Source organism: Stegodyphus dumicola, chromosome 1 (assembly GCF_044657685.1).
Source record: "Stegodyphus dumicola isolate Sdum_Otavi_A_Nest chromosome 1, ASM4465768v1".
NCBI lineage: Eukaryota > Metazoa > Arthropoda > Arachnida > Araneae > Eresidae > Stegodyphus > Stegodyphus dumicola.
Genome location: NC_140768.1, coordinates 24,161,101 through 24,181,011, shown reverse-complemented (window position 1 = coordinate 24,181,011; position 19,911 = coordinate 24,161,101). Strand labels below are relative to the sequence as shown.

The following is a 19,911-nucleotide window of genomic DNA, read 5'->3' as shown; positions in this document are numbered from 1 at the left end:
TTGAAAAGTGAACCGACATTTATGAGTCCGACGCAAAATGCCAAAACGAAACTAATAGTCCTTCGGGATTCAAATCCCTTTGGACTAAAAATAGATAAAAACTAATTGAAAGTAGTGCGAAGTAATATCCTGTAGTGCAAATAATTTGGAATGTTATTATCAAAGCGTTTCTTAAGTAAAAAATGTCTTAGCAAATGCATTGAAGGAGGAGGAAATATAGACAGTTTCAGGTTTTTCCCAGAATTTTAAAACTCATGCGGTTTTCCTGAGACCAATTAAATTCTTTTTCACTTCTTTTAAATTTCACTTTTTTAAGCTAATAACTAATAGAAGCTTTGTTTTTAATCCAGTCTCCTAGGAACTCTTGTAAAGGAATTTCTCCTAATGCACTAAGATTACTTGCACACTACGTTAATCCTCTTTTCGTCTGAGAGTAACTTTTATGGATTTCCTTGTGTGAGCAAATTTATTAATTTAAACTTTGATAATTCTTTATCTTTTGTACAGGAAAGTAACTTCATTTCAGACAGTAATTTGTTCCCCTAGTTACTCTTTTTATTTATTTATTTATTTACTGTATCAAATCTTTTACATGGAAGTGCAATATTTCACTAGTTAAAATTAAAAATGCACTTTTAATTAATCTTTGAAACACAAGCTTCCTTTTTCCAGTTAATTTTTATCTCCTTAAATTTTAATAATTTAAACAACTCAACAATCAAGGGCTACTGCTTGAAGATGGTCTTGGATCTGCATGTCAAATTTAGACATTACAGAGCGGGTAAAAATGCCATGATTTGTTTTCGATTTTAGAGATTTTGCTACGGTCTGATCTTCTGCAACAACAGTTTCAGATGCATGAAGTGTAATCAGGGTCACCTGACCTATACAAGCACTCTTCCTGAAGTAGAGAAACCAACATGCGTCCTCTGTAAACTGAATCATGTAGCCTGATCGAAAAAATATTAATTCTACCTCAAAATTCGCATCACGAAAGAAGACAAAAGGCTCCAACAGAGACGGCAGAATCCTGCTGACAATGATACACAGAGTTATAACATCCCTGCACAGAAAAAAATAATGTATCTGCACATACTCAATGTTCGCTCCAACAAAGAACAGACTAAAATTCCTAAAAACCTGAAGATCAAATATGGATGAGAAAATAAATAATTTCTTCAGCAAACTCATTGAGATTACATAAAAATGCAAGAAGATTAAAATCACTGAGGAAAAGCTTTTACTTGCACTTAGTATTGTAGATATGATTTCTGGAACCAGAATTTTAAATTGTACTTCCTTGTAAGATGAATGCTGCTTCGGAATTTCCTTGGACTTTCTTTTCCATTATCTTAAATCTCCCACTGAGAAATAACTTGACGAACTCTTTACGTGATGTACTAAAATAGCTTTATTTTAAAGAGCCCGACGCATCGCACTTCTAGCGGTGTTCTCGGAGATATTTGAATAAGGAAACAGATAGATAGATTTATAGTTGACAAAACTCAGTCTAAAAAAAAAGTCTCTCTAAACGCATATTATAAAAACATCGCAAGTGCTGTTGTAGCAATAAGCTACGGTATGGAATTTGATAGCATGTTGGTTGCAAATTTTATTATTTTGTCATTTTACTTCGATAAAAATGCAATATCTAAACTAATTTAACTAACGAGAACTAGGTTAGGAATTCTATTTTAAGCAAGCAAAAGACACAAAATAATTATTTTATTTTATTTTTATTGTAATCGGATATGGTAAAGTATGTGAAGGTCTCTTGTTTTAATACAGCATAAATATAAACAAGGATAAACATTTAGTTTTAGTTTTTAAATAATATAAATTTCGTTCTTTTCTTTTATTTGAAGTAGAAACGGGTCACGCGCTTGTGCTATACGATAATAAATTTTAAATTCAGTTTTTTCGAAGTAAAGAATTTTCACCATTCTCTCTGCATACCTCCGTGAGGTAATTAATTGATAGCATGTCAGGTTAACAGTTGGAAGATCTGGAGTTCGAATCCCAGAGAAAGCATCACTGATTTTTCATGTTTCTGCTTCGAAACGTCTGCTTCGACTTTACACTGAAGCCCAACTTAACTGTAGTGGACGATAATTCATAACAATTAAATGTGGAGACTCGGTTTTTTACTTCCTTGTACGAAGTAAAAAGGAAGTATTGTAATCGCGAAAAGTTTCAGGCAGCATATTTCAACGAAAATATCCATTTTGACCGCTATCGAATGCAATTTAACGATGTTTTTGCGTCATATCTGTACGTAAGGACAGAATAAAAGACTCTTTTCCTCCAAAAATATTATAAAACTGCTTTAAAATGAATTCTGAAGAGAATTTTTCGTGCCGTCTGTACGAACGTATGTACGTACGTATCTCGCATAACTCAAAAACGAGTAGCCTCAGAACGTTGAAATTTTGTATATAGGATTGCTATAACATCTAGATGTGCACCTCGTATTTTGGTTGCAATCGGCCGCACCAAACATATATATCCACTCTGTTACTCGGCACAGTGATCTCAGTTTCTTTACTCTTATATGTTTGTAAATTGTACATTTTTTGCTTTAAAAATGATTGAATTATGTTGATCTTATCTTCTGGTTAAGGTTTTTATGCCTTTCGTAATTCTGGAAGCAATATTTGTACAATTATCAACAATTTAAAAGCTGTTTAAGTGCGGTTAAGTTTTAAATAACATGGCGGTTTGAAACAGCAGAATTGTAGATTTGTTACCAATCTAGAGAGACTAAGCTTCGCAACAACAAAAATAACGCCTTCATTTATTATTGCAAAATAAATCATGCTTAATCCTTTCTGGAACTTTTTCGAGGAAATAAGTGTTTAAGATTTACTTAATTTTCAATAATTAGTAATTTAATTTTTAATAATTAGTAATTTTTATTACAGATATTTGGAGCTTTTATGTATTTTTTTCTTGTCGCGAAGTGAAAACTGAATTAATTGAATGAGAAATACTCAATCGTCTGTAAAAAACTGTTTCTTTTTTGTTTTATTTGCTTAATTTCTTTTTTACATCGTTCTAGCTTTATTATAGTATTTGAAAAGAACATGTGGCAACAATTAGCTAATTCTTTAAATGATATACTTTTTGTGCATTCTGAGTTATAATATGAGTGAAATATAATACTGTTAAGTGAACCTAGTGCCAGAGTGTCGCTATGTTAAACAAATAGAGTGAATTTTAAAGAATGTCTTTATTCTATTGTGGTTTATGCGCTGTCAGCGAAGTAGATTTAATTAAATCCAATAAGTTTAAAAGAAATGTAAGAAACAAATGCGTATAATTTAATATTCCGTACAAGGAAGTCATGTGGTGTACACATCAGATTTGTTTCCTACACAGTCGCTTTTTAAGTGAAAGAGAATGTGAAGAATTTTCTTCTTCCTTATTGTGTGTCTTCGCAATGTAATTGTTGGCCAGTCCGGCTACCTGTCAGGAGATCCAGAGTGCGCGCTGTAATGTATTTTGCAGTAATTGACAAAACAGGCAATCTTCTTATTAGAAATTCTTAAATTTTATTTCTATTTCACGGAGGTAGATAATTTGAAGAAATTCTTTAGTGGCAAAACTTTCATATTACTACTAGCTGTTAAAAACTTCAGAATTCTAATTTAAAACAATTTCTAACGTTGCTGAGCAACGGTTACGTAATACAAATATGGCGTTGCCACTTCAACAATAAATATAGTTATTTATTAAATAACAGGATATTACAGTGCGAAACCTAGCGAAGGCTTAGGGCTATTTCTCCGGTGAAATTGCATCTAAAAAAAAACCTAATATGATACAGTAGTATCTGACTAAAAATACGGCGTAGGATAATTCATCGAAACTTGGATCTGCGAATGGGTCTCCTAGGTCATCATTTAAGTGGGGGGAGATGTTTGTATAATGATGAGAGGTACTAGCACCTAACCTTAATTTGCTGTACAATGTTTTACAAAATGTATGTTACAAAGTTTTGCCTTTTTATGTTATGTATTTTTTATTTTAAATTATATTCTATTTAGCCGAAAAGCGCATAACTCAGAAGGGCTATTAGTCTACAAACGGCATTTTGCGCCGAATTACTAAAAACTTTGCATCACTTTTCAAATTGTTGCCACCAAATATTATGGCCCTATATTATATTTAAAGAAATTAAATAATGAAAATCTGCGTGAAAGTGTGAATGTTTCTTGCACTGTGAAAAAACAACGGTACGTAGAGCCATAAAATTTTGAATAACGTAGTCGTACCCCCGAATATGGGCATCTGGAAGCCCGAGTTTTGAATTTCGAATTTGTTTTATCATATGTTTTATATTTTGTAAAATTTTAACGAATTTTCGAGTAACAAACTCGGCTACTTCAAAGTGAGCAGTGGCAACACTCTACGGAATAAACCATTTTTATCTGGAATATTTGAAATCCCGTTTTGAATCCCCCCTTAAAAAAAAAAAAAAAAAAAAAAAAAAAACTGAAATGTTTCAGATTTTAAATTACGTCCAAAGGGGCGTTTTTTAACATTTTGTGTGTTACCTTTCTTTATTAAATATCATGTTCCTCGCACTTAAACCATAAGATCCAGTGCAACAGCAATATCGCAAAATAGTTTTAAAACGAGCATATCTTTAGAATTTCCGATACAGAGACTCACGCGCTGGAGATAAAAATGTTTTTTCTGCACAACGTTGCCATTGCTCGCTTTGAAATCCTTGAGTTTGTTAATCAAAAATTCGTCAAAGTTTTAAAAAATAGGAAATCGATCATAAAACAAATTTCAAATTTCAAATTTGGTCTTCCACATGCTCATATTCGTTGGAGGATTACATTATTCAAAATTCGATGACTCTATGTACCGTTATTTTATGACAATGTGAGAAATATACATACATTTACGCAGATTTTTCATTATTTAATTTCTTCAAATATAATGCAGGACTCTAACATTTTGTGGCAACAGTTGGAAAAGTGAACCGACATTTATGAGTCCGACGCAAAATGCCAAAACGAAACTAATAGTCCTTCGGGATTCAAATCCCTTTGGACTAAAAAAAAAAAAAAAAAAAAAAAAAAAACGCCCCTGTTGCAATTAATATAAATTTTTGTTTATTTTTATTTTTTACGCTATCCATAACTTGGGTCGTTTTTGTATTTATATTTACTTTATAATATCATACGCAATATATAAATTTTATCCCAGTCGCCTGTGGTATGTGGTACTACAGTGATGCTGAGCCTAGCTTCTAAGTGTACTTGTTCAAGCAGATAACATCATTTGAAAAATTTTCTCTTTTTTATTTTAGTGGGGTAGATTAAGTACAAAGAGATGATTATTTAAGGGAAACACAAAATAAGAATTTTTTAGTTTAAGAATTAATAAAAACGACATTAAAGAATAAGATTTAAAAAGCATTGTAGAGCCATCAGGTTATATTGGAACAGTGCCCTGAAAAATGGGCAATGCCTTCGCTGGGACTCGAACCTGCCCCTCTCAAATACCCACGAGTGTGTTACCGTTACACCACGAAGGCATGCCGAAAAGTTGGAGAAAATGCCTTATTGTATATGAAGGATTTTTTAACGATCCTTCAGTTCAAACTGGCTCTGTCGTATCGATATTTATCAAAGAATTGCTCCAGAAACTGCGTCCAATTCCTACGTCTCTGTGCGTAATCTCAGAACCAATCTTTATCTAAAAGCTATTTTCGCTTTCCTTTTCAGCAATTTAAACTCATTAGTTTTTCAGAGTCTTCCTCACAATTTGCTGTGTAGCTTTCAACGCATCAGTGACCGTCAGGGAAATGAGAATCTGACATGCAGCAATCACCACAACGAACTGCATTCATCAGCGTCATAAACCGAAATAAATGAAAAATGCCCTGTTATGTGCCATTTTTAAATTATTGACGATTAGCATTTATGGCAAAATTATTTCTAGATGATATACGGTGTTGTGAAGAGCAACTTGGTTAAGCACATTCAAACGTGGCAATTCAGCAGATCTTGTCACGAAAAGAGGAGGAGTGGGCAACTCAACAATTCTGCTCTTCACGCAATCCTTTGACTGACCAAGCCAATCTTGGAGCGCAACCTGTTTGTGTTGGGAGGAAAGAGAAGAATGGGGAGGGTGAGCAGGAAAAAAGCCGATGTAGGCCAAGAAAGGTAAAGCGCTCGGTCCCGTTTGGGAAATAGGACAGCGACTTTCTCTGGTTCGGGAGATGTCGTCTGCTGGTTTTCTTCACTTTCGAAATAACTCTCACCTCCGGCCGGGAACGGAAGAAACGTGAAGTTCTTTTGCTCCTTGTGAACCGCGCAAAGAGTTCTCTTCGAACGTAAGAAAGTCAGCTGTTGGTGGATGATTTATAGGATTATTTTCTTCCCTGCTGTGCTGTGGTCCCAAATTATGATCATCTTGCCAGATTCCTTGTGGATTACAAAACAAAGGAACACATTCGGAATTTGAATACAGGTATGTTCTATTGGAAATTTTTATATTTAACATTTTTGTAGATTACTTAGAGAATTCGTTTTATATATAAGTAAAAGAAAGTTCTTTCAAGCTTTTTACATCAATGAAAATTTTAGCTGCTTATGTATCAAGTAACTATATTTATTATTTTAGCAAACTAACGGATCAAACAACAATGCTTCAAATTTTATGAACAATTAGCACAACTTGTTTGCTATTTCATGTCTTCATAACATCTTTAAGATCTTTTATCTTATATTTCTGCATATGTACATATGAATGATATTTAGTCTTTTCCATTGCTCAAAACGCCTACCTTTGAGCCGCATGGATAAGACCACTTAACACAGGTAGTTCAATTCGGTCTTTAATCTGGGAAAACCGGCTGACTATGTCAGTATTTTTGTATTTGAAATATGAAAATGAGCCATTTCCCCTATAAAGTACTCTACAAAGGAATATCCTATTTGTCAAATAGCTTTCACGCGCTTTGTAATAATTACAATCAATGAATTAATGAACTACCGCTCATAATTTCGTCAGGATTCACTCTGAATGTGAATACAAAAAGTGTTATTTCTTTATGTAGTTAAATTTTTTAGCATAAATTATAATTGACCGCTACAATGTGACTGAAATGCGTAAAAGTAGATGTGGCAATAAAATAAACACGTGTCATCTCATTATGAGATAAACTCGATGGCATTAATGAGATAAACACGATTAATGAGATAAACACGATGGCATTAATGAGATAAACACGTGTCGGCTTGTAGATTTTTAGAATTTGTCGAAGCCGGGAAACTGAAGAAATCAACAATGGCGTCACCGGGATTCGAACTCTGGACCTGCCGAATACTCGTCGAGCACGCTTGCAGTCACACCACAAAACTATGCAGAAAGGAGGGAGAAAATATCTTATAAGCTACTACAGTGAAATTCTGCAGAGGAATCTGTAAAATGTGTATCAGGCAGGTTTTGTATAAAGTTTATAAACTTAAGCTATTCTTTCTGATGTGTGATTAAACGCAGCAGTTAGAATTAGACAAAGTTTATATGTATTACAAAAAGGCAGACCAATTAATCTTAGAAAATGCATAATGAAAGCATTCTACCAAGACAAGTAATATAAAAAAAATTTTAAAGTCAATTTCTACTTAAATAAACAAAGAAAATTTTTTTTAAATGGAAAAAAAAATAATGAAAAATAAAATACAAAAAAAAAATTTTTTAATTAGTGAAAAACTGTATTAATATCAAGTGTCATCCACTAGAAGTTTAAAAAAATGTATTTGAACTTGAGTGGATGAATAAATAGTATTTTATTAACGATTGAAAATTTGAACAGGATATAAGAAGAGTGTGAGCTAATAGCAGGAGTTTAAAAAAGGTAAACCTTTAATGCCATATCAACATAAAATACGAGTACTATCCTACCACATTACCTAACATATATCAGAGATTAAAATTCGATGCTTATTAATTCGAATTTTAAAATACACTAATTCGAATTTAAATACGAATAACTAGATTGTTATTGGTTTCAAATGAAGTAATATAAAAGATTTTTGCCTTAGGAATTTCTATGCAGAATATTAAATGCTACTGACAATGCACTATTACATCAATAGTCGACTTAACTATGTATTCATTTTTCGCCAAGATCTTTCGTATTTTGTGTCAAATTATAGATTAAACGAAACATATTAAATTTAGTTCTAGATTGCTTTAAGAATAAGAATAAGAGTGTCGTCCAAAGCAATGCCGTGAATTCATCGGTATAACATTGGAAGAAAAGTTGGAAGGTGGATTTGAGTTTATTAATTACTGAAAGCAAGCAAAGATTACATTCCTAAGATGAGGAATTCCTTCATGGAGGACGTTGCAACAGAAGCTAGCTTGTATTCACGTAATATCCGGATAAAGCATAGAAGTAAGATAAAGTTCAATAATCGAGAAAAGAATCCGAGATAAATTACTTTTAGCCATTTGGCCTCTATTGCAGCTATTTGAATAGGATAAATCATGTTAGCGCTATTTGCCTTGAAGACATTACTTCATTGTTATATTACTCAGGAAACTGTGTCTTAAATTTAAATTTAATGTAAGGAAAACCCCAAAGAAGTCTGACGTAAATAGTCATTTTTACCGGCAAAAATTGAAAACGCGACATAGCCATTAGTAATTTGTGCTGACAGCATAATCTACGGGCTTTCGAGAGGAAGTGTGAACTTTGAAGGTAAGAATAAAATTAATTATACGATGATGTTTTTAAAAATTGGAGAAAATAATTTATCTAATTTGCTTTGTTTTACATTTATTGTAATGTAGAAAGAAATTCAAATTTGAATTTATTGAATATATGAATTGAGTTAATATGAATTGAGTTAGGTTCTATTACTTAAAAGCAAACTGTATCCATAAATCTGAAAATAAAATGCTTCATGCAAAGTTATTAGCTCAAAAGGACTATTAATTTCGTTTTGGCATTTTGTGTCGAAAACAAGTCTGAATCACTTTTCATATTGTTGCCACCAAATATTACCGACCTGTATTATATTTAAAGAAATTAAATAATGAAGAATTTGCATAAATGTATGTATGTTTCTCGCATTGTGAAAAAACAACGGTAGTACCTCTAGAGCCATCAAATTTTGAATAACGTACGTCTCCGCCCGAATATCGCCATCTGGAAGCCCAAATTTGAAATTTGGACTTTGTTTTATTATCTTTTTCATATTTTGTGAGGCACTTATGAGTTTTTGATTAAGAAACTTAACGATTTCAAAGCGAGCAATGGTAACACTTTACCCCCCCCCCCCCCAAAAAAAAAATCTTCAGCTTTGCCAGACTGTGTATCGGAAATTCTAAAGATATGCTCTTTCAATATTTTGTGATATTGATATTGAATTGAATTTTATGGTTTAGGTGCGAAGAACATGCTATTTAATAAATAAAGGTAACACGCAAAACTTTAAACAAAAAGCCTCTAGGACGTAACATAAAACCTGAAATCTTTCAAAATTTTTTTAAAATATTGTATTTTTGTGTAATAAATACTAAATTTGCTTAATTATTTTCGAAGACCATATGATAGAGTGGATAATATCGTAGAAAGCCGGAACTCTTTTCCTAAGTAGCAAATGGGAGGGTCGCATGGAATTTTCATGATTTCCCCACAATTAAGACAAACAGGAATCAGTTTCCCTAGGAAACTCCTTCACAAATACATCTTCCCTAAGAAAATAATTCTCAAGATTTTTTTCCCTCCCGTAATAAATATTGTAACCTGTAGAGACATTAGGTATTTTTGGAAGCAGATAAGATGAAAAATGAGCAAGAGCCTTCACCGGGAATCGAACCACGGACCTCTGGAGTACCGGTCCAGCGTGCAGAACACCACTACACCACGAGGGAGGGAGAAATACCTCGTATACTCCCCCTTTTAAAGGGCGATTGGGGGTTTTTAGGGGTCCCAATCGCCAAATCCTGGGTGAGGAAAATCATCATCCAAACACCCTTTTAGTTCGGGCGCCACTGTAGAGACATTAGGTATTTCTGGAAGCAGACAAGCTGCAAATGAGCAAACATCTTCGAAGGGAATCGAACCACGGACCTCCGGAATACCGGTTCGGCATGCAGAACCACTACACCACGAAGGCGGGAGAAATACCTTATAAACCTACCTTAATTATTTTCCGAAGAAAGCCTAGAACAAAGTTTTAGCTTCAAAATAATCTTTGCACTCATACTCACAAAATTACCTATCCCCATACTTTGGCATATTATTGAATGATTTCTCTGCTTTGGAAAACTTACATATTTTGTATCTGTAGGAATAAAAGGTAACGAGTTGTTAGATATTACAGTAAAAGTTGCTATTGAAGAATCCAGTCAACTCGTCCTTTCAGGGATGTCAGCAAGGTCATCAAGCAAAAATCTTAAATAAATAGCAAGGAATCTAGGATGACCAGTCAAGTAATAAATTAAGAAGCTTGAAACCTAGAGTGGAATTGGGAATAAGTCATGTTAACTCAAATTCGAATCGGCCACTCCCAAATCACTCACAATTATCGACTGAAAGCGGACAGCAAGCCAGTTTGTCCCAATTGTGATAATATTCTGTGTGTACGTTATTTTTTAATAGAGTGTCCGAATTTTATCAGACTTAGATTAAAGCATTTTAACGAGTGTGACTTGACTGTATAATCGGTAAAGAGGTCAATAATAATTTATTTCAACACGTTAAAGAAACAGATCCTTTATTATTTAATTTGATTTAGTTTTTATTATTGTGTATTTTTAATGTGTCTCATCATTTGATGAGTGTCATTTGCCGAGTTTTATATACTTATTCATCTAAGTGTTCATCATTTTATTAATTAGTTTATGAGGTAGATATTTATTGTTTTAATTTGTGGTTCAAGATAACTTGTGTTGTTTGGCACTTACAACCTTTCTGGTTATGCGCCAAAAAATCCATTACCTACCACCACCATCACCGCCGCCACATATTTTACCATTTTTTCTTCTACTATTTCAGCTATTTAAATAGCGCATTTGAATAGATGTTGGAATACTATGATGCTACACATTTCAAAGAAGTTAGTTATGGCTTTCGGTGTTATTCCGTTCACTTCCATATTGAAGATTGCTACTACAGACAAATAAACAAATAATAGCAACGTTGAATAGGGAGTCAAAGGAAGTATATTAGTAGAACTTTGGAAGATTAATACATGAAGAGGAGAAAAACTCAAGCAAATATGTTAACGAAACTGAAGATTTAAATTTGTACAGGAAACTGAAAGCTTAGAGCATATAAACTATGATCTTGTGTCTTCCTCTGGATGTAATTAAACAAAGAAATAAAATTGACTAAGACTCGGTGACCAAAGGATTAAAGCTACACAATCTCATGATTATATCCTTGGTTCCATTCCTAATGAGCCCGATAGGATGGAAAAGTTTAGTAGTTTTTCTCATGCTGCGCATCCTGGACGATGTTTCTCTATCATAAGATGATTAAATGACCATTCGACCATGCGAAATCGTTGAGTTTGTTAATAAAAAATTCGTTAAAGTTTTACTAAATATGAAATACGCAATAAAATAAATCCCAAATTTTGGCTTCCAGATGCCCATATTCGAGTGGGGTACTACGTTATTTAAAATTTGATGTCTCTAGGTACCGTTGGTTTTTCACAATGCGAGAAACATGCATACATTCATGCAGATTCTTCAGTATTTAATTTCTTTAAATGTAATGCACGGCAATAATATTTGGTGGCAACAATTAGAAAAGTGAAACGCCATTTTATAGTGGACGAGGTAAAATACCAAAACGAAATTAATACCATTTCTGGGAAAATTATCCCTTTCAGCTTAAAGAAACAAAAATATTTCCTGGTGTCTACTGTAAATACAAGCCACTTTCCTACAAGAACTGGCTTCGAATATAATCCTTATAGATAGTGCTTTTCAGCTGTAAGGATGATTGTTTTGTCTTATTTAGATTCTTAAACTGTAAGACTAAATCTTCCAAGAATTAAAGTTTATCTCTTTCTACCAAATAACATATTTTTGACATATTTTTACATATTTACATGTTTCCATATTATGACATATCATCCGGTTACATATTTTTGACAGATCGTTTAGAGTAAAATGCCTATCAATGGCTGTGACAAAACTGAAAACATTCCTTCCCACTTCTTGGTACGAAAATAGGTAAATTTACGTTTTTGTGAATGCTGTTGTTTAGTAGTAACATCAAAGAAGTGTTTTCTTTGCAGCTGTACTATATTAAGTAATTTTTCCTGAAAATATTTCAGCAGCGACTAAAAGCATAATTAAAAATATTCTACACGAAAACTGACCAAAAAAATTAACTACACAAGTGTAGGCACATTGTATATATGTAGTCTTATCAAGGCTGAAGTTATTATTTATACAAAATAATTGTGCAATTTTTAATTGGGATACTGAAAACGAATACTGGGCCTAGATCTAAAACAGAAATTGTTGAAAACTACGATCTTAAATTTCGGAGCTTCTTAATACAAGTTGATATCCTTATTAATAGGAAACTTCTCTGTAAATCTGTATTTTTGTTAAGTTTGTAATCACTAGCTGTGAGTGTTGATAGATAAACTCGTAGATAAGTTAGTGATAGTTATGGACTCGTAGATAGTAATGGATAGACTCGTACACAGTGATGGATAGACTCATAGATAGCGATGGAATAAACTCGTAAATAAGTTAGTGATAGTGATGGATTCGTAGATAGTATTGGATAGACTCGTAGATAAGTTTTAGTGATGAACTCGTAGCTGGTGATGGATAGACTCGTAGATAGTGATGGACAGTCTCCTAGATTAGTGATAGTGATGAACTCGTAGATACTGATGGATAAACTCGTAGATAAGTTAGAGGTAGTGATTAACTCGTAGATAGTAATGGATGGACTCGTAGATAGTGATGGATGGACTCGTAGATAGGGATAGATAGACTCGTAGATAAGTTAGAGATAGTGATTAACTCGTAGATAGTGATTAACTCGTAGATAGTGATGGATGGACTCGCAGATAGTGATGGATAGATGAATGGATTCGTAGATAATGATGGATAGACTCGTAGATAAGTTGTAAATATAGATGAATGTTGTTAGAGAACCCAAATTTCAATCTTGTTTCCGAAAGAATACCACAAAAATTATACTGATAGGTATTGAGTTTATAAACTTAACACTTTTTTTAAAATGCTTAAGGCTATCGTTTATCAAATTTAAAATTAAAACACTTGAACCTGTTTTCAGTGTGAATTTAACGAGAAATGTTAAAATCGTTATTCCTAAATCCCGTGCTGTATACTGTTGAAAATCGTAGAGAACTGGAGAATTAAACTATTGAAAATCTTGAAGAACTGAAAAATCTTGGAGAATCAAAGCGTTGAAATCTCTGAGACTTTTAAAATTAATTTCTTCCATTTATTTTGAAAAGAACAGCTAAAAAATTAGAAATCCCCAACAAAGGATTTCTGAAAAGAACTTGAATTACGATTACGAGAAGTTAAGAAACATTTTGAGCAATTCCTACAACTAGCACAATTTCTTCATACATTTTCATCTTCCAGAAAAAGATAAATCAGATAAACTTCTGATAAATTTCTCTAAAAATGCATTAAAATTCCTTTCATTTAAAACGTTCTGAATATTTTTACGTCCTCTACCCTGAATGATAATTTAGGACATAAATGAATTCAAACATATTTTTTACTACTATTTTCCTTTAATACAGAATTTAAGAAAAGTTCTTTCTACACTATTTGGTTTGATATGATAACAAAACGAGCCATTTCTGAAATTTTCACTTGAACTTAATTCTTAAAAAAACATTTTTGTGTAAGTAATTTTAGGATTTACATTCCTATTAAAATTCATATTTATAGTCAAATTCTATGAAATCCTGCTAAAAATGTTTTAAAGTAGTCAATTAAAAATTTTTTAAAGTATTCTACTGTAGTATAATTATATAATCAGTTAACAGTCTCTTTATTAAATGAATAAAAATTGCTTTATTTGTTTAACAAAACGGTACTTTAATATGCTAGCAACAATTCATTTAGCAAGTTAAAATTTAAGATGATGATGAATGGTAAAATCTGACAGAAACATTTTAATAAGCATCAGACTGTATTTAAGGGAATACTGCACAGTTGTTATTTGAAAACGAAGTACAGAAGGTGATTAGAAATCGCTAAGAAATAGCATTTAATCAATAAACATAGCAGTCGAATATCGAGATATACTGAACTGAAGGAAGCAGAAAAAAAAAGGAGAAATAAAAAATTCAATTTATCGGAACTTTCGGAAAATTGCACGTGAAGAGCATCTAGAAGTCTGTTTTGATATGCATGCAAATGTATTTGAATAAGATGTTGAATTTTTAGGATATATTGATGATGCTGATGCTGATGATTTTGATACAGAAAAATATGTTAAAAAATTAAAATCAAGAAATCCAAATTCTTATTTGTTACTTATTTGTACATTTCATATGATACTGATGAAAAATTAGATGGCCCAGATCTATTTTTAAGTGATAATGAATAAATACTACTAAAATACATTTTTAAATTTTGAAATTTTATTTCAACTGCAACAAAATGAAAGCATTTATGCCCTTACGTGAAATATTAGTGTAACCAAAACAATATTTTGAAAATATTAACTTTTACTTTTTCAAAATATATTTTGAAAATATTAACTTTTACTTTTTCAAAATATATTTTGAAAATATTACCTTTTACTAAGGAAATAAGTTAGATTTTAACTGAATTAAAAATAAAGTGTAGAAGGTGAAATGGCAGAGTTTTAGCGCAATCGAAATAAAAATATAGGTCGCCACTTCTAAAATAAATTACAATTTTCTATAAAACCCCTTTTTTAAATAATCTCAACAGCAGAACAGCGGTTGTTTTGGAGATGATAAAACGATTTAATGACCACAAAAATGCAAATGACTTTAATGTTTCCGCAAAGTAGATTGGAGCCATAGCTGCCATAGTTTAAAATAATTTCAGATTTTGGTTTGTAGACTAAAAAATTTGCAGGACATAATTTCAGTACCATCTGACGTATCAAATAATTCGACTAACTTCATTTCACTTGTCAAGAAGTGTTTGTAAAGCTATTTCGGAGCAGGAAATGGAGCAAATCTACTGCGGTTTTGCTGGGAATCGAACCACACATTTTCCAGTTCTTAGTTAGATATCCTAACCACTTCACAGATATGCGCATGGGAGGAATACCATAATTTCTTCTAGTTATAAGACAAAATGAACGAATACGGGATATTGATGGTGGATAGTACTAAATAAAAGTGCTGTTAGAAGGACGGAAGGTTGGCTGAAAGGAAATATCTTTGTACCCGATAGTTATACGAGATGGTGCATAATGAACTGTGGACCATAACAGTTCGGTATGTAAAAAGAATGAGATTTTTCCTTCCGTTTGCTATTCCCCATAATATCTGACACCGATTAATTTAAGCAAGCTTAAACATTTATCGTTCCTTAAATTGTCTTCTAGTGATTTGAGAGTGTCATCAAAATTTCTCAGTAATTTAAGGTAAGAATTTTATGAAATGCAAACTTGAATCACATAGCTTTTAGTGAATAAAAATATTTATATTGAGATTCCGTAATGCACATGGAAGAACGTTGTTAAAATATCCGGCCTGGATCACGGAGCGTTATACGAGGCAAATACTTGACGTCATGGCAAGGAAAGTTAAGATTTATAGAATACCATTTACCTTTAGTTTTGGGAAGTTTGGCCACGATAAGGATGTTCAAATTGTATCACGAAGTATGTTCTGTCTTATCTGAAGGAATACCTTGCAAAATACTAACATTTTTAACAAACGTGAATATTTACAGTGACTCAAACAAATTTATCTTTGATTATTCCATTCACAGAATTGTCATTTATCCGACATATCTGGGATAATCTGGCTACACTTTAAGTGTTTTGCTCTTTCCTCACCGGCTACAATTTGTAAAACGCTAGCTTGTATGCATTACACGTGGTTGATCATCTCTTAGGATGACATTTATCATATAACTGGTTACCTTTCTTGCCATCTTCATGTCATTCATACGAGAAGATATGAATAGCAACTCAGGTACACCATTACCTTTAGTTTTGGGAAGCTTGGCCACGATAAGGATGTTCAAATTGTATCACGAAGTATGTTCTGTCTTATCTGAAGGAATACCTTGCAAAATACTAACATTTTTAACAAACGTGAATATTTACAGTGACTCAAACAAATTTATCTTTGATTATTCCATTCACAGAATTGTCATTTATCCGACATATCTGGGATAATCTGGCTACACTTTAAGTGTTTTGCTCTTTCCTCACCGGCTACAATTTTTAAAACGCTAGCTTGTATGCATTACACGTGGCTGATTATCTCTTAGGATGACATTTATCATATAACTGGTTACCTTTCTTGCCATCTTCATGTCATTCATACGAGAAGATATGAATAGCAACTCAGGTACACCATTACCTTTAGTTTTGGGAAGTTTGGCCACGATAAGGATGTTCAAATTGTATCACGAAGTATGTTCTGTCTTATCTGAAGGAATACCTTGCAAAATACTAACATTTTTAACAAACGTGAATATTTACAGTGACTCAAACAAATTTATCTTTGATTATTCCATTCACAGAATTGTCATTTATCCGACATATCTGGGATAATCTGGCTACACTTTAAGTGTTTTGCTCTTTCCTCACCGGCTACAATTTTTAAAACGCTAGCTTGTATGCATTACACGTGGCTGATTATCTCTTAGGATGACATTTATCATATAACTGGTTACCTTTCTTGCCATCTTCATGTCATTCATACGAGAAGATATGAATAGCAACTCAGGTACACCATTACCTTTAGTTTTGGGGAGCTTGGCCACGATAAGGATGTTCAAATTGTATCACGAAGTATGTTCTGTCTTATCTGAAGGAATACCTTGCAAAATACTAACATTTTTAACAAACGTGAATATTTACAGTGACTCAAACAAATTTATCTTTGATTATTCCATTCACAGAATTGTCATTTATCCGACATATCTGGGATAATCTGGCTACACTTTAAGTGTTTTGCTCTTTCCTCACCGGCTACAATTTGTAAAACGCTAGCTTGTATGCATTACACGTGGTTGATCATCTCTTAGGATGACATTTATCATATAACTGGTTACCTTTCTTGCCATCTTCATGTCATTCATACGAGAAGATATGAATAGCAACTCAGGTACACCATTACCTTTAGTTTTGGGGAGCTTGGCCACGATAAGGATGTTCAAATTGTATCACGAAGTATGTTCTGTCTTATCTGAAGGAATACCTTGCAAGATACTAACATTTTTAACAAACGTGAATGTTTACAGTGACTCAAACAAATTTATCTTTGATTATTCCATTCACAGAATTGTCATTTATCCGACATATCTGGGATAATCTGGCTACACTTTAAGTGTTTTGCTCTTTCCTCACCGGCTACAATTTGTAAAACGCTAGCTTGTATGCATTACACGTGGTTGATCATCTCTTAGGATGACATTTATCATATAACTGGTTACCTTTCTTGCCATCTTCATGTCATTCATACGAGAAGATATGAATAGCAACTCAGGTACACCATTACCTTTAGTTTTGGGGAGCTTGGCCACGATAAGGATGTTCAAATTGTATCACGAAGTATGTTCTGTCTTATCTGAAGGAATACCTTGCAAAATACTAACATTTTTAACAAACGTGAATATTTACAGTGACTCAAACAAATTTATCTTTGATTATTCCATTCACAGAATTGTCATTTATCCGACATATCTGGGATAATCTGGCTACACTTTAAGTGTTTTGCTCTTTCCTCACCGGCTACAATTTTTAAAACGCTAGCTTGTATGCATTACACGTGGTTGATCATCTCTTAGGATGACATTTATCATATAACTGGTTACCTTTCTTGCCATCTTCATGTCATTCATACGAGAAGATATGAATAGCAACTCAGGTACACGAGTGCCCGCAGGAAATTTCCTAGAGACAAGAGGCAAATATTTTTTTTCCAATGGCGGACCCTCAACCGACTTTGTCTTGGCCACTACAAGACCTGAAGTGGCGGTCAGTTTATTATGGAGACACCTAATGGGTGGGCCACCACTTTTATCTCCTATGAAGGGACGGACACTTACAACCATGCCTTCTTCGGGATCCAAACCCGGGCCTTTTGGTATTGCAGTTGGCTCCTCTAACCACTATACCGTCTGGGCGGTCAAGAGGCAAATATTCGAGAGAGAAATAAACCATATTAATACAGTTTTTATTTAATTTGAATCTACCAGAAATACATTGTATTACATCAGTACGAAGATATATATACTAATCATCCAAGACCAGCGTTAGGTTTTTCATCTTGCCCTCTCCGATGCATTCTCTTCAGGTTTTAAATTCTGTCACCCGATACCTCCCAAAAGAACTATTACCCGTCCTAAATCCCGCCGCCCGGCACAGTCGCAACAGTTGCACACTTTTTAGCGCCTGCTTCCCATTGCTTTATATGCAAAAACACGATTTTTACTAGATTTTGGCGTGGGCAAAAGTTCCATTTGCCATTTCGTCTACGCACGCCAATTTTCAGGTCTATAAGCAATCGAATGCACGGTAAGGTTTTAGAATGTAATGAAAAAGAACTAAAAAATATGGTTAATACTAAGCTGTTTTTAACATTAAATAAATTTAGCTTTTTCAATCTTAACATTCTCGAGTCAAGTTAATGCTCTCTGCGATATTAAAAACACTTTTACGTGCGTACATGATTAGTTTTGTTGTAAAATAATACAATATCATTGCTATAATATTTTTAGCAATTCAAAAGCAATTTAAAGGATCAGTGGATTTATACCAAGAATAGAAAGAGAAACTGCATTTTTCGTAACTTTTCGAATGCAGAATTATCTAATAATCAGTATTAAACCTATGAAAATTTTGTATTTAAGTTTGTGATTACCTTTAATTTATCTCTGCTTGATAATCCTCTTTATAGCACTTCAAGGAATTTTAGAAAATTGCGAACTTATGAATGTATAATCGCATATGACCATCGGTCTTTTTTTCCATATCTAAAGTTTAAATTGTTGTTTGTTCTCAGACTTTTCACGGTTTATGCTTTTGCTGATAATCACTCTTAAAACAATAACAAGTGCTATGAAATTATTCTTGGATTAACAGATATTGCAAAGGCAACAGAAATAGTACATATAAAACAACAAAAGCTTTTATTTATAAACATTGACTGTAATCCGCTTTCGGATTACAATGGGAATTTGAATCCGAAATTTAGTTTTTGGTAATGGGAATCTGAATTCGATTTTTTAGTTTCTGAACGCGAATGGAAATATTTAGTTCCTGTTAGTGGAAATCTAAATGTAAATTTTTAGTTCCTGAGTGGAAATTGGCCTTAGTCTTTTTCATCATCTGAAATACTATCACAAAATTTGCAGCGAATTTTAGAAAGATTTAATTTACGACCACATAAATAACATTTATTAACTGAGACAGCAAAGAAAGTGATATTAAATTCCTCTTCCTTTCACATCGCGAGAAGGAAATGCGTATAAAAATTGGCATATTCCATTCACGAATTTGAACTGAGGTCAGCAAACAACAAGGAAAGTGAAAGTTAGCCGTAAGCGATTGTGATAACTTTTTTGCACTTCTTTATATCATTGCAGTTAATGTTCGATAAGAGACCGGAAAAAAATAGCCTCCATGTTAATAACAATAGTACGCAAACATAAGAAAATTGTACTAAGAGTGTACTTCTCCTTAACTTAGCGAGTTAT

General features: G+C 32.9%; 1 protein-coding gene across 1 annotated transcript in view; it reads left to right on the top strand.

Annotated features, from left to right (window-relative positions):
* The first annotated feature begins 6,188 nt into the window (after positions 1–6,188).
* The window catches only part of LOC118197703 (uncharacterized), an 88,603-nt gene continuing 74,880 nt past the window's right edge, over positions 6,189–19,911 (top strand). Inside the window, exon 1 of the mRNA XM_035369241.2 lies at positions 6,189–6,489. The gene's annotated coding sequence lies outside the window, so the exon portion shown is untranslated. The remainder of the gene's footprint in view (positions 6,490–19,911) is intronic.